Source organism: Rana temporaria, chromosome 1 (assembly GCF_905171775.1).
Source record: "Rana temporaria chromosome 1, aRanTem1.1, whole genome shotgun sequence".
Lineage (NCBI taxonomy): Eukaryota > Metazoa > Chordata > Amphibia > Anura > Ranidae > Rana > Rana temporaria.
Window position 1 is genome coordinate 216,186,551 of NC_053489.1, and position 11,998 is coordinate 216,198,548.

Consider the following 11,998-nt stretch of genomic DNA (forward strand, 5'->3'; position numbering starts at 1 on the left):
TCAGTAAGGTAATGAATGTGTCTCTGTGGGCATGTTTCTTTCTGTGTCAGTAAGGTACTCATTTTGTTTCTGGGCATGTTCCTTTCTGTATCAATAAGGTGCTGAGTGTGTCTCTTGGGACACGTTTATTTCTGCGTCAGTAAGGTACTGATTTTGTTTCTGGGCATGTTCCTTTCTGTGTCCATAAGGTACTGATTGTTTCTCTTGGGACATGTTTCTTTCTGTGTCAGTAAGGTACTAATTGTGTCTCTTAGGACATGTTCCTTTCTGTATCAATAAGGTGCTGGGATTGTTTCTCTTGGGACATGTTTCTTTCTGTGTCAGTAAGGTACTGATTTTGTTTCTGGGCATGTTTCTTTCTGTGTCCGTAAGGTACTAATTGTGTCTCTTGGGACATGTTCCTTTCTGTACCAATAAGGTGCTGTGATTGTGTCTCTTGGGACACATTTCTTTCTGTGTCAGTAAGGTACTGATTGTGTCTCTTGGGACATGTTTCTTTCTGTGTCAGTAAGGTACTGATTGTGTCTCTTGGGACATGTTTCTTTCTGTGTCAGTAAGGTACTGATTGTGTCTCTTGGGACATGTTTCTTTCTGTGTCAGTAAGGTACTAATTGTGTCTCTTGGGACATGTTCCTTTCTGTACCAATAAGGTGCTGTGATTGTGTCTCTTGGGACACATTTCTTTCTGTGTCAGTAAGGTACTGATTGTGTCTCTTGGGACATGTTTCTTTCTGTGTCAGTAAGGTACTGATTGTGTCTCTTGGGACATGTTTCTTTCTGTGTCAGTAAGGTACTGATTGTGTCTCTTGGGACATGTTTCTTTCTGTGTCAGTAAGGTACTGATTGTGTCTCTTGGGACATGTTCCTTTCTGTGTCAGTAAGGTACTGGTTTTGTCTCTGTAGGCATGTTTGTGTCTGTGTCAGTAAGGTACTGTGTCTCTGGGGGCATGTTTGTGTCTGTGTCAGTAAGGTACTGATTGTGTCTCTGGGGGTATGATTTTTCTGTTTCCATAGATGGATATTTATTTTTTGTTCAACCAGCAGGCTGATTACAAAAAAAAACAAATGGATCTTACATGTTATGTCTGCATTAGTTTTCATTTTTCAGCCTTATGTTTTCTTTATTTTCACCTGGAGATCCTGCCAGTAACACACTTTCTGTCCAAGGAAAGCCCTACTCTCTCTACTGAATCTATGGAGAAGCAATGTTATTACCCTGGGACCATGGGTGTCCGCTATAATTTTTTCAGGGGGGAGCGCTTCGGTAGCGGCGATACACAGTCGCATTTAACCCTTTCTTCAAACACTAGTAAGGGTTAAAAGCGTCCTGCTCGCGGCCAAATAGTGCAGCTAAAACGCAGCTCTTTAGCGCCGCTTTACCGATAACGCGGCTAGCTGGCAGTGTGAAATAGCTCTTGAGATAATTCAGCTTCACTCCATGCCCATATAGATATAGTCTAGAGAATGTACAGACCCCCCTTTAGCAAGGACGAACCCCCCCCTTCAGCACAGACGGACCCCCCCCCCCCTTCAGCACAGACGGACCCCCCCCCCCTTCAGCACAGACAGACCCCCCCTTCAGCACAGACAGACCCCCCCCCCTTCAGCACAGACAGACCCCCCCCCCTTCAGCACAGACAGACCGACCCCCCCCTTCAGCACAGACAGACCCCCCCTCTTCAGCACAGACAGACCCCCCCCCCTTCAGCACAGACAGACCGACCCCCCCCTTCAGCACAGACAGACCGACCCCCCCCCCCTTCAGCACAGACGGACCCCCCCCTTCAGCACAGACAGACCCCCCCCTTCAGCACAGACAGACCCCCCTTAAGCACAGATGGACCCCCCTTAAAGGGTCACTAAAGGCAAACATTTTTTTTTTTTTAAATAACAAACATGTTATACTTACCTCCACTGTGCAGCTCGTTTTGCACAGTGTCCCCGAACCCTGTCTTCTGGGGTCCCTCGGCGGCTGTCTCGGCTCCTCCTTGCAAAAGCTTTCCACCTTCATGCGAGCGAGCTTGCATGGTGGAAAGCTTTTGCGAGCGCTCTCCCGTGATACAGCGGCAGGCATAGCCGCCGACTGTATCACTCGGCCCGCCGCGTCATCCGCTGTGATTGACAGCAGCGCCAGCCAATGGCTGCTCTGCTATTAATCCGTCAAGCCTAGCCAATCAACGGCCAGGCTGGGAACGGAAGAGGATCACGTGGACGCGCGGGGGACTTTCGAGGGGTCAGGTAAGTAAAACGGGGGTTCGGGGTGGGCGGTACCATCGGATGTTTTTTCACCTTAATGCATAGGATGCATTAAGGTGAAAAAACATTTACCTTTACAACCCCTTTAAGCACAGATGGACCCCCCTTAAAGGGGTGTTTCACTAATTTTTAATGTTTATTAAAAGTCAGCAGCTACAAAAAGTGTAGCTGCTGGCTTTTAATAAACAGACACTCACCTGCTCCACGTTCCAGCGACGCGCTGGCCGGGGCTCCGCTCCTCTCCACCCCTCTCCGGCCGGCGTCTTCATTCCAAGTGTGGGCACCCGGCCGTGACAGCTTTCGGCTTCACGGCTGCGCCATCCGATTGGACAGGCGATCGCCTGGGACCTGTCACGTGTCCCAGGCGATCGCCTACAGGGAGGGGCTGCCAAAAGGCGAATAGATTATTCGCCTTTGCAGCCCCTCGGCGGAAGGAGGAAGTGGGACAGGAAGTCCCAATCCTCCTGAAGTCCCCCCTCCCCCCCAAAAAAATGACATGCCAAATGTGGCATGTAAGGGGGCAAGGAGTGGATTAAGCGGAAGTTCAATTTTTGGGTGGAACTCCGCTTTAAGCACAGATGGACCCCCCTTAAGCACAGATGCACCCCCCTTCAGCACAAATGGACCCCCCTTCAGCACAGATGGACCCCACTTCAGCACAGACACCCCTTCAGTACAGATGGACCCCCCATTCAGCACAAACCCCCCCTTCAGCACAGACGGACCCCCCTCCCCCATCACATTCATTACCTCAGATCAGCCATCAGCATAAACACTGGAGGGGAGGCGACTTCACTCTGCTCGCTGTGCCTGTGTGACATCTGGCTTGGGACTCCTCCGACAGCTCACGGCCACGAGACTCTTCAACACCTTCTTGATTTTCCAGGGGGGGTCAATTGCCCCCCCCCCCCTGCCCTATGGAGTGGACTCCCGTGCCTGGGACAAAAAGTGTGTTAGGGTTACAGAACACCTTATCTGCATCTAAAAAATGTAGGGGGATGCAACATCTTTAAAAAAATCCAGAACATGACAATGTACACATCTGAGTTGGGGTACAATCGCATGGTTGATGAGCCTCTTGTAGTGACCAGAGTCACTTGTTTACTTTCTGTTCCACTGCTGGGCTGCATACAGGTAGCCTATAGAAAGTATGTAAGAAAGTTATGCGCCAAATGATGGTATGCAGTCAATACATGTAAGGCTGATGCTATGCAGGCAGGGAAGGGCCGTTTACAAATGGAAGCTGTTCCAGAGAATTGAAGCAAGCTCTAAGTCACTGTAGAAACCAAAGAACGAAAAGCTCCTCTAAGTGTAGTATCAAAAAAAAAACGCTTGAGAAAGTAGCATGCTTGTACACCCATCTGTGTACCGCACATGCTCTGAAACGCTTTACAAAATGTCCTGCTTCCTGATCACCTGCCCGACGCTGTGGTCCACGCTGCGCTCCACCACCCTTCGAAGCTCCTGGCCGGCATTCCTCTAGCTATGAACATCCACAAACTTCTTTCTGTTTCCCAGGATGGCTCCTGGTGGCCCGCGCTTTCACTGGTCATCTACTGCAGCTCATTTGTATGGGATTCAGAACCTGTTTTCTACTTTTACCATGTAAGTGGCTAGCATACAGCCTTTAATAAAGGTTTTTTGGATACTACACTTGGAAGTGCTTTTCCTTCTTTGCTTTCTACAGTCTATAGAAAGTGAATGGACACATATTGGCTGTGCAATACACATACATCGGCGCATATTTATGCCGCCGTAGCGTATCTCTTTTACGCTACGCCGGCGCAGCGCGGAGAGGCATGCACTGCATTCAGCAAGCAATTGCTCACCAAGATGAGCCAGCGTAGCGTATATTCGAAGGCGCAGGCCAGCGTAAGTGTAAGTGAGCATGACCCCATGCAAATGATGGTCCGAGCGTGTCGCAGTGGTTTACGTCCGGCGTATCTTAAACGGAGCATGCGCCGTGATGTGAACGTATGTCCCGCACCCCTCTGCGCATGCTCACAACTACGCCCGGCGTAACCCCTAAAATCCGCCGGCCCACCACCTACGCCCAGAGCATAAATACGCCCAGACATGCGCCCGTCGAGCGCAAAAGTACACCAGCAGCTTGTCTTCCGTGGTGTAGGTACTTTTGCGTTCTGAGCGATGTCTGCTCCAGAGACTGAGAGGTGGAGAAGGCAGTCCTGATCTCTGCCATCTCAAGGTACGATGTTTACCTCCATGGGGCACAGAGTGGCATGACCAGCAAGGTCAGGAAAGAAGAGATCCTCCAGGAGGTCACCGTGGAGGTCAATGCCCTTGGACATGAGCGAAGGACCTCAAAGGACATTGGTAAAAAAATCAATGACCTGCGTCGTCTGGTCAGAGATAAGCTGGCCAGGATGAAGAGGCACGCCAGGGGCACGGGAGGCGGACCAGCCAGTACTATCAGGCTCACTGCCGATGAGGAGGTGATTGCCAGATGTCTGGAGAGGGAGCAAGTGGAGGGCCTGGAGGGCTTTGACTCCGGTGACCAGGCCTTGAGGACAGGTAAGTGTGTTTTATCTCCTATCCGGTGTGTAGCATGTGAGGGGGTGGAAGGGAACATGTGACAAGTGTGTGGGTCCACCAACATGTGAATGCTTTGTGCCATCCACAGATGTGATGGAGGAAGCTGGGCCATCGTCAGCTGCTGGACGACCCACGCCATCCCCGGAGGAGAGTGCCCACACCTCTCTAGAGGTAGTTGAGAAGGAGCATTGTGATCTTGAGGAATGTGTCTACCTCGAGGAGGATAACATCATCCCCGGACCCTCCCAAACCTCCCCCCCCCCATCAGGGGAAGCCCCTCAACCTCCTGCCCCATCAGGGAAAGCCCCTCAAGGGCCTCCCCCATCAGGGAAAGCCCCTCAAGGGCCCCCCCCCATCAGGGAAAGCCCCTCAAGGGCCACCCCCATCAGGGAAAGCCCCTCAAGGGCCTCCCCGTACAGACGGGCCCAAGCCTCTCCAGCCCCCAGGAAGGCTTTGCGTAAGACAAGGGGTGTACCAGAATCCCTACAACAAGGGCTTGCAAGGGAACAGGCCCGCCAGACACGCCATATGGGTGCTATTGCCTGTGACCTGCGCCGTGTGCGTCCAGCGTAAATATGCGCCCACGATACGCCGGCGTAGACAAGTTACGTCGGTCGGATGAAGCCTATTTTCAGGCGTATCTAGTTTTGTGGGCACGGCGCATAGATACAACGGCGCATATTTACACTTATGCGGCGTATCTCGAGATACGTCGGCGTAAGTGCTTTGTGAATCCGGGCCACAGTCTCTACCTCTGGACCCATGCACCTGACCCTGTATACCTGTCAAACTTGGCTGTGCCAGTGAGTTCATATACTGTACAGTGGATGTGTACCCATTATTTAAAGTGATTGTAACTTATTTTTTTTTTTAAATAACAAACATGTTATACTTACCTCCTCTGTGCAAGGGTTTTGCGCAGAGTGGCCCCAATTCTCCTTTTCTGGGGTACCCCCATGGCGCTCCTGGCTTCTCCTCTTCTCGAGTGCCCCCTCGAAGAGCAGCTTTCCATGGGGGCAGTTGTGCGGGCGCGCTCCCGAGTTCTGCTGCTGCATCCATTGACACAGACAGCAGGACTCGGCCCCACCCCCAGCTCCTGTGTCACTGGATTTGATTGACAGCAGCGGGAGCTATCAATCTATCCAATGAGGAGCCGAGACAGTGGCTTGAGCTGCTCCGCTCGTCCCCGTCGCAGGAATGATGGTCTCAGGTAAGAAAAATGGGGGGCTCGAAGGGGGTGAAGGGGGTGCTGCAGCACAAAAGATTTTTAACCTTAATGCATAGAATGCATTAAGGTGAAACCCCCTGAGAGTTTACAACCCCTTTAAGCTGCCTCCATGCAGTTCAACAGTGGAAAAAAAGGAAACAAACAGCTCTTTTTTTTTCAGGAGGGATCAGCGCTGTATCCTGGCCTAGGCCAACAAGGCAGCACTTTGCAGGGAGGCAGCACGGAAAGAGTCCCTGCCGGCTTGCGCTACACTGTTAGTGTAGTGCCAGTCTTATTGGGCGGACTGGGAAGAGAGGTCTAGTGCCTCCATAAAGCGGCGGTGCTTCTAATTTTGACTGTCCTATCATCCTGGACCACAAACCTTCCTTGCTCTGCTATATGTTTTCTGCTGCACCATTGGCATGGTTATATCTTCTTAGTCCTCTCCATCAAATTATGAGAAATTTGTGCTTAAAGTAAAACTATAGGCAACACTTTATGTTGAGTTATAGCCCCTGTCAGTTTATTTTTTACCATTCCTGTCCCATTGCAGAGATTTCCCTTCACTTCCTGCCCCATAGCCAAACAGGAAGTGAGAGGAAATCTATGCAAATTAAGGGATTCCATTGCCCCCCCCCCCCCCCAGGCCCGCAGAACTAGTGCCCCACTCAAAATTTTCAGGGTGGGTCTTAAACAGCAAGGGGTGTGGCCTTAAATGGAAGGGGTGGGTTATATTTAAATTAGGGGGTGCGTGAGTTTTGTCAGGCCTAGGGCAGCACAAATCCTAAATACACCACTGGGAGGGATTGGACGAATTTTGGTGTGTGGCCATTCCTGTATGGCAGAAGTGTCATTGGGAGGAATTGTGCCTTGTCATTGCTGTCATTGGGCCCCATTGTTGGTGTCATTGGTAGGACTTGTGGTTCATCATTGCTGTCATTGGGCCCTATTGTTGGTGTCATTGGGAGGACTTGTGCCTCATCATTGCTGTCATTGGGCCCTATTGTTGGTGTCATTGGGAGGACTTGTGCCTCATTATTGCTGTCATTGGGCCCCAATGTTGGTGTCATTGGGAGGACTTGTGCCTCATCATTGCTGTCATTGGGCCCTAATGTTGGTGTCATTGGGAGGACTTGTGCCTCATCATTGCTGTCATTGGGCCCTATTGTTGGTGTCACTGGTAGGACTTGTGCCTCATCATTGCTGTCATTGGGCCCTATTGTTGGTGTCATTGGGAGGACTTGTGCCTCATCATTGCTGTCATTGGGCCCTATTGTTGGTGTCATTGGGAGGACTTGTGCCTCATTATTGCTGTCATTGGGCCCTATTGTTGGTGTCATTGGGAGGAATTATGCCTCATCATTGCTGTCATTGGGCCCTATTGTTGGTGTGATTGGTAGGACTTGTGGTTCATCATTGCTGTCATTGGGCCCTATTGTTAGTGTCATTGGGAGGACTTGTGCCTCATCATTGCTGTCATTGGGCCCTATTGTTGATGTCATTGGGAGGACTTGTGCCTCATCATTGCTGTCATTGGGCCCTATTGTTAGTGTCATTGGGAGGACTTGTGCCTCATCATTGCTGTCATTGGGCCCTATTGTTAGTGTCATTGGGAGGACTTGTGCCTCATCATTGCTGTCATTGGGCCCCATTGTTGGTGTCATTGGGAGGACTTGTGCCCCTTTACTGGGGTCAGTGGGGGAGAGGGAAATTATGCCCCATTGTTGGTTCTAGTAGATGAAATACTGCCCCAAGAGCCAGATAAAAGCAAGCAAAGGACTGCATCTGGACCTCAGGCCACAGTTTGGACACCAATGACCCAAGCAAAGACCTACCAACAAGAAATAACAGGGAGGGTCATTTGTGGATTGCAATTACAGTATTTCAAAACAAGCTGGTACTTTGCTACAATCACTTCTGTTCCCTCAGAAAAACTCTGTAATAAACAGAATAAAAGAACCAAAATACGGTAATCACTTTGGAGAGATGTATACTGTTGGCGCAGTGTACATACTATTTGGTTGTTTTGTAGTTCAGGCATTATTAGTGAGGGTCTTACTGAGTCAAAGCGAATGCCTACCTGTCACCACAGGGCAGGGCACCTCTGTAACAATATCTGGGTGTGAGGTATATAGGTGTGGTAGGTGTGCTTCAAATGTTTGGGGTGTTTGTACATGTTCAAACATCTATATATGTCATCATTATCTTCATTACACTATACAGTTCCCATGATCCTGTATCCTGCTTACTTTAGGTGTACTAATAAGTCCAGGTTGTGGATGTTTATTATCTTTTTTTAAATTAATAACTGTATCAAAACAGATAAGATGAATCGTTCATAACCGTTTTCATTAGCATTATTTTCCTTGCAGATATTGCTCCTATTTTTTCCTGTTACTATAGTAATTCTGTTTTCTCTGTGCTCATAAATACAGTGTTAGAAGTCATTCTGTTGTTAGTGTAAATGTTATTGGGTTAAATATAAAGGATGCATGCAGGTCATTGTTACATAGGCCAACGCTTGTAGTTCCCCCCCAGAAGCAAGTACCACCCCCCCCCCTCACTATTGCTCTATTACTATGATTGGTTGTCTGAATGACGGTAGTGCGTCATAGGAGTTGATTTTTATTTATTATAGACACTTATATAGCACCACTTTACACATTTATATCAGTCCCTGTCCTCGAGGAGCTTACAATCTAAGATCCCTAACTGACATTCATACACATGATAGGAGTCAGTTATCCTACCGCCATGTCTTTGGAGTGTGGGAGGAAACCAGAGTATTTATTTTAGGTACTTGTATAATGCTGTGAATTTACTCAGCGATTTACATACCGTATTTATCGGGGTATACCGCGCGCCGGTGTATAACGCGCACCCCAAGCTGAGAAGGGAAGTTTAAGGAAAAAACTTACATTTTGGATGTCTTGCCCCGCGTCCATCGGCGGCCTTGTCCGGCGTCCGTCTGCGGCCTTGCGCGGGGTCCATCCAGCCTTGTCGGTGTCCGTCTGCTGTCTTGCCCGGCGTCCATCGGCGGCCTTGTCCGGCGTCCGTCTGCGGCCTTGCGCGGGGTCCGTCCAGCCTTGTCGGTGTTCGTCGCATCCGTCTGCCGGTCCGTCCAGCCTTGTAGGTGTCCGTCTGCTGTCTTGCCCGGCGTCCATCGGCGGCCTTGTCCGGCGTCCGTCTGCGGCCTTGCGCGGGGTCTGTCCAGCCTTGTGGGTGTTCGTCGCATCCATCTGCCGGCCCGTCCAGCCTTGTCGGTGTCCGTCGCGTCCGTCTGCTGGGGTTGAAGCGTTGGGTGTTTGAATTTGGCGCCTCAGTCGAGCTGTGCAGAGCCGGATTTCCGGTGTGTTCGGCTCCCCTCTGCTTCTCTCGGCTCCTATCGCGTGACTGCGGGCAGAGCCGAGCGTGGCCGAGCCTAGCCGAGTGCGCAGTACACTCGGCTCGACTCGGTCTTTGTCGGGCTTTGTCGGCGGCGCTCAGAGACAGCGAGGATCGGCTTCTCTCGGCTCCTCTCACGTGGCTGCGGGCGGAGCTGAGCGTAGCAGAGCCGAGTGCGCAGTACACTCGGCTCGGGCTTTGTCGGCGACGCTCAGAGACAGCGAGGATCGGCTTCTCTCGCATGGCTGTGGGCGGAGCTGAGCGTGGCCGAGCCGAGTGCGCAGTACACTCGGCTCGGGCTTTGTCGGTGGCGCTCAGAGACAGCGAGGATCGGCGTATAACGCGCACCCACGATTTTTCCCTGATTTTAAGGGGAAAAAAAGTGTGCGTTATACACCGATAAATACGGTATATATTGTACATTCACAGTGTAGTGTCATGGTTGGGATTTGAACCGGCAACCCTAGTGCTGCTAGGCGAAAGTGCTAACCACTTAGTCACCGTACTGCCCAAGTTAGCATAAGTTTGATTTTAAATTGTGAGCACTGTAATTGCATAACAAAGCAGTTAGGTTACGTGTGGCATTTATTTTATACTGGCAATTACCCTGTGAGTTAAATCATAACCTCCTTTAACAATAATTACATTTACTACAACATATGGTAGCCATACTTGTAGGAAGCATCTCTGGTGTTCTAATGTTGTTTTCTCAACCCATCCTACTTCTAATCATCTCTGTTTCATAAGCGCTGCCCCATTGACCTGGAAGCTTCCTATAGACCAGGGTTCGCTAAAACTGCAGCCCGAGGGCCAGATGTGGCCCTTTGCTAGCCTTTATCTGGCCCTTGCTGCACTATTCCTCCCACTGACACCAGCAATATGTTTTCCACTGATACCAATGATGGGATACTATTCCTCCTACTAATACCAATAATGGGGCACTACTCCTCCTACTGACCACCAACCCTGAGGCCATATTTATTCTCACTGATGCTGGGCTCGGGACATTTCGTACCCCTGCTGGCCACAATCCGGCCCACCCAAAGTCTGAAGGACAGTAGACTGGCCCTTTGTGTGAAAAGTTCGGAGACCCCTGCTATAGACCATGGGTGCTCAACCTGTGGCCATCCAGCTGTTGCAGAACTACAAATCCCATCATGCCTCAGCCTATGGGAGTCATCCTTGTAACTGTCTAAAACTAGCAGCGCTTTACTGCTGAATCGGTGCGACCCCGGTGTGAAGGGGGTCTTACTGGAGCCTTGGGAGTGAAACATCTCAGCTGGCTTAAATTAAAGCGGTTGTATACCCCAAATAAAAACAAACAAACTGTAAGGCAAAGGCATAATGAGCTAGTATGACTAGCATACTAGCTCATTATCAATTACTTACCTTAGATCGAAGCCACCGCAGCGGTCCTCGGACACGATCTCCGTTGCCGCCATGATACCAGGAGTGACTTTCAGGTATCGCGGCTCCGGCGATGTGACTGGCCGGAGCTGCGATGACGTCACTCCCGCGCATGCGCGAGAAACGGCACGACCCCCGCGCATGTGCACATTTCCGGCACCATGTAGGTTAAGGAGATATTGCAAGCACCTGCAGGTAAGCCTTAATGTAGGCTTACCTGTAAATGCAAGTACCAGCAGAGGGTATACAACCGCTTTAAAACAAGCTTTTAGATCCCTATAAATTGGGATCCAGCCTTTCTGGTAAGAGGCGTATTCTTTTTGTGCAGGAGAGAGCCCTGTATGGAGCACTGATGTTTTATAGATCCACTTAAAGAGGAAGCAAACCCCCAGGGACAACCTTCAATTACAGGTAAGCCTAGATTAAGGTAGGTGCTTGCAATATTTGCAATTTCTCTGAGTGACGACTTCAACGGTGCATGCGCCGTCTTGAAAGGGCGCGCTGTGCTGTTTCAAGCCGGGGTCATGCCGTGAAAGGCGGCTCCCGTACGCATGCACGGGAGTGACATCACATGACTCCGGGCCAGTCAGAGAGCCGGAGTTTGCGGCCCCGGAAAAAGAGGGGTGAAGATGGATGCTCGCTGCCCGTGTGGAAGACGGGGACATTGCGGGCTTCTACTGCAGGTAAGTGTCACATAATGAGCTACTATGCGATGCATGGTAGCCCATTATGCTTTACCTTTGCAGGGAAGGATAGAGGAAGTAAGCCCATCAGGGTTTACTTCCTCTTTAAAGAAGACTTTGTGGACTTTTTTCCACTGGGGTTTTCCCTATGATAGTTCTTGTGTATGAACTAATTTATTTGTTGAATATTTAGCACTGCAATATTTTTAAGGGTGTGCACTTATTTGTTTTGCATGAGTACCGATACCTGTGCAAATGCTTAGTATCGGCACGGATACTAATATCGGTGCAACCCTAGTTTCCTGTTCTTAGCTGACAGGAGTGGCCCCTGGTGTGGTCTAGTGCTGCTGTAGCCCATCTGCTTCAAGATTCGATGTGTTGTACGTTCAAAGATAGTATTCTGCATACCTTGGTTGTAATGATTTGAGTTACTTTTGCATCTCTATCATCTGGAACCAGTCTGCCCATTCTCCTCTGACCGCTGACATTAAAAAACCATTTTCATCCA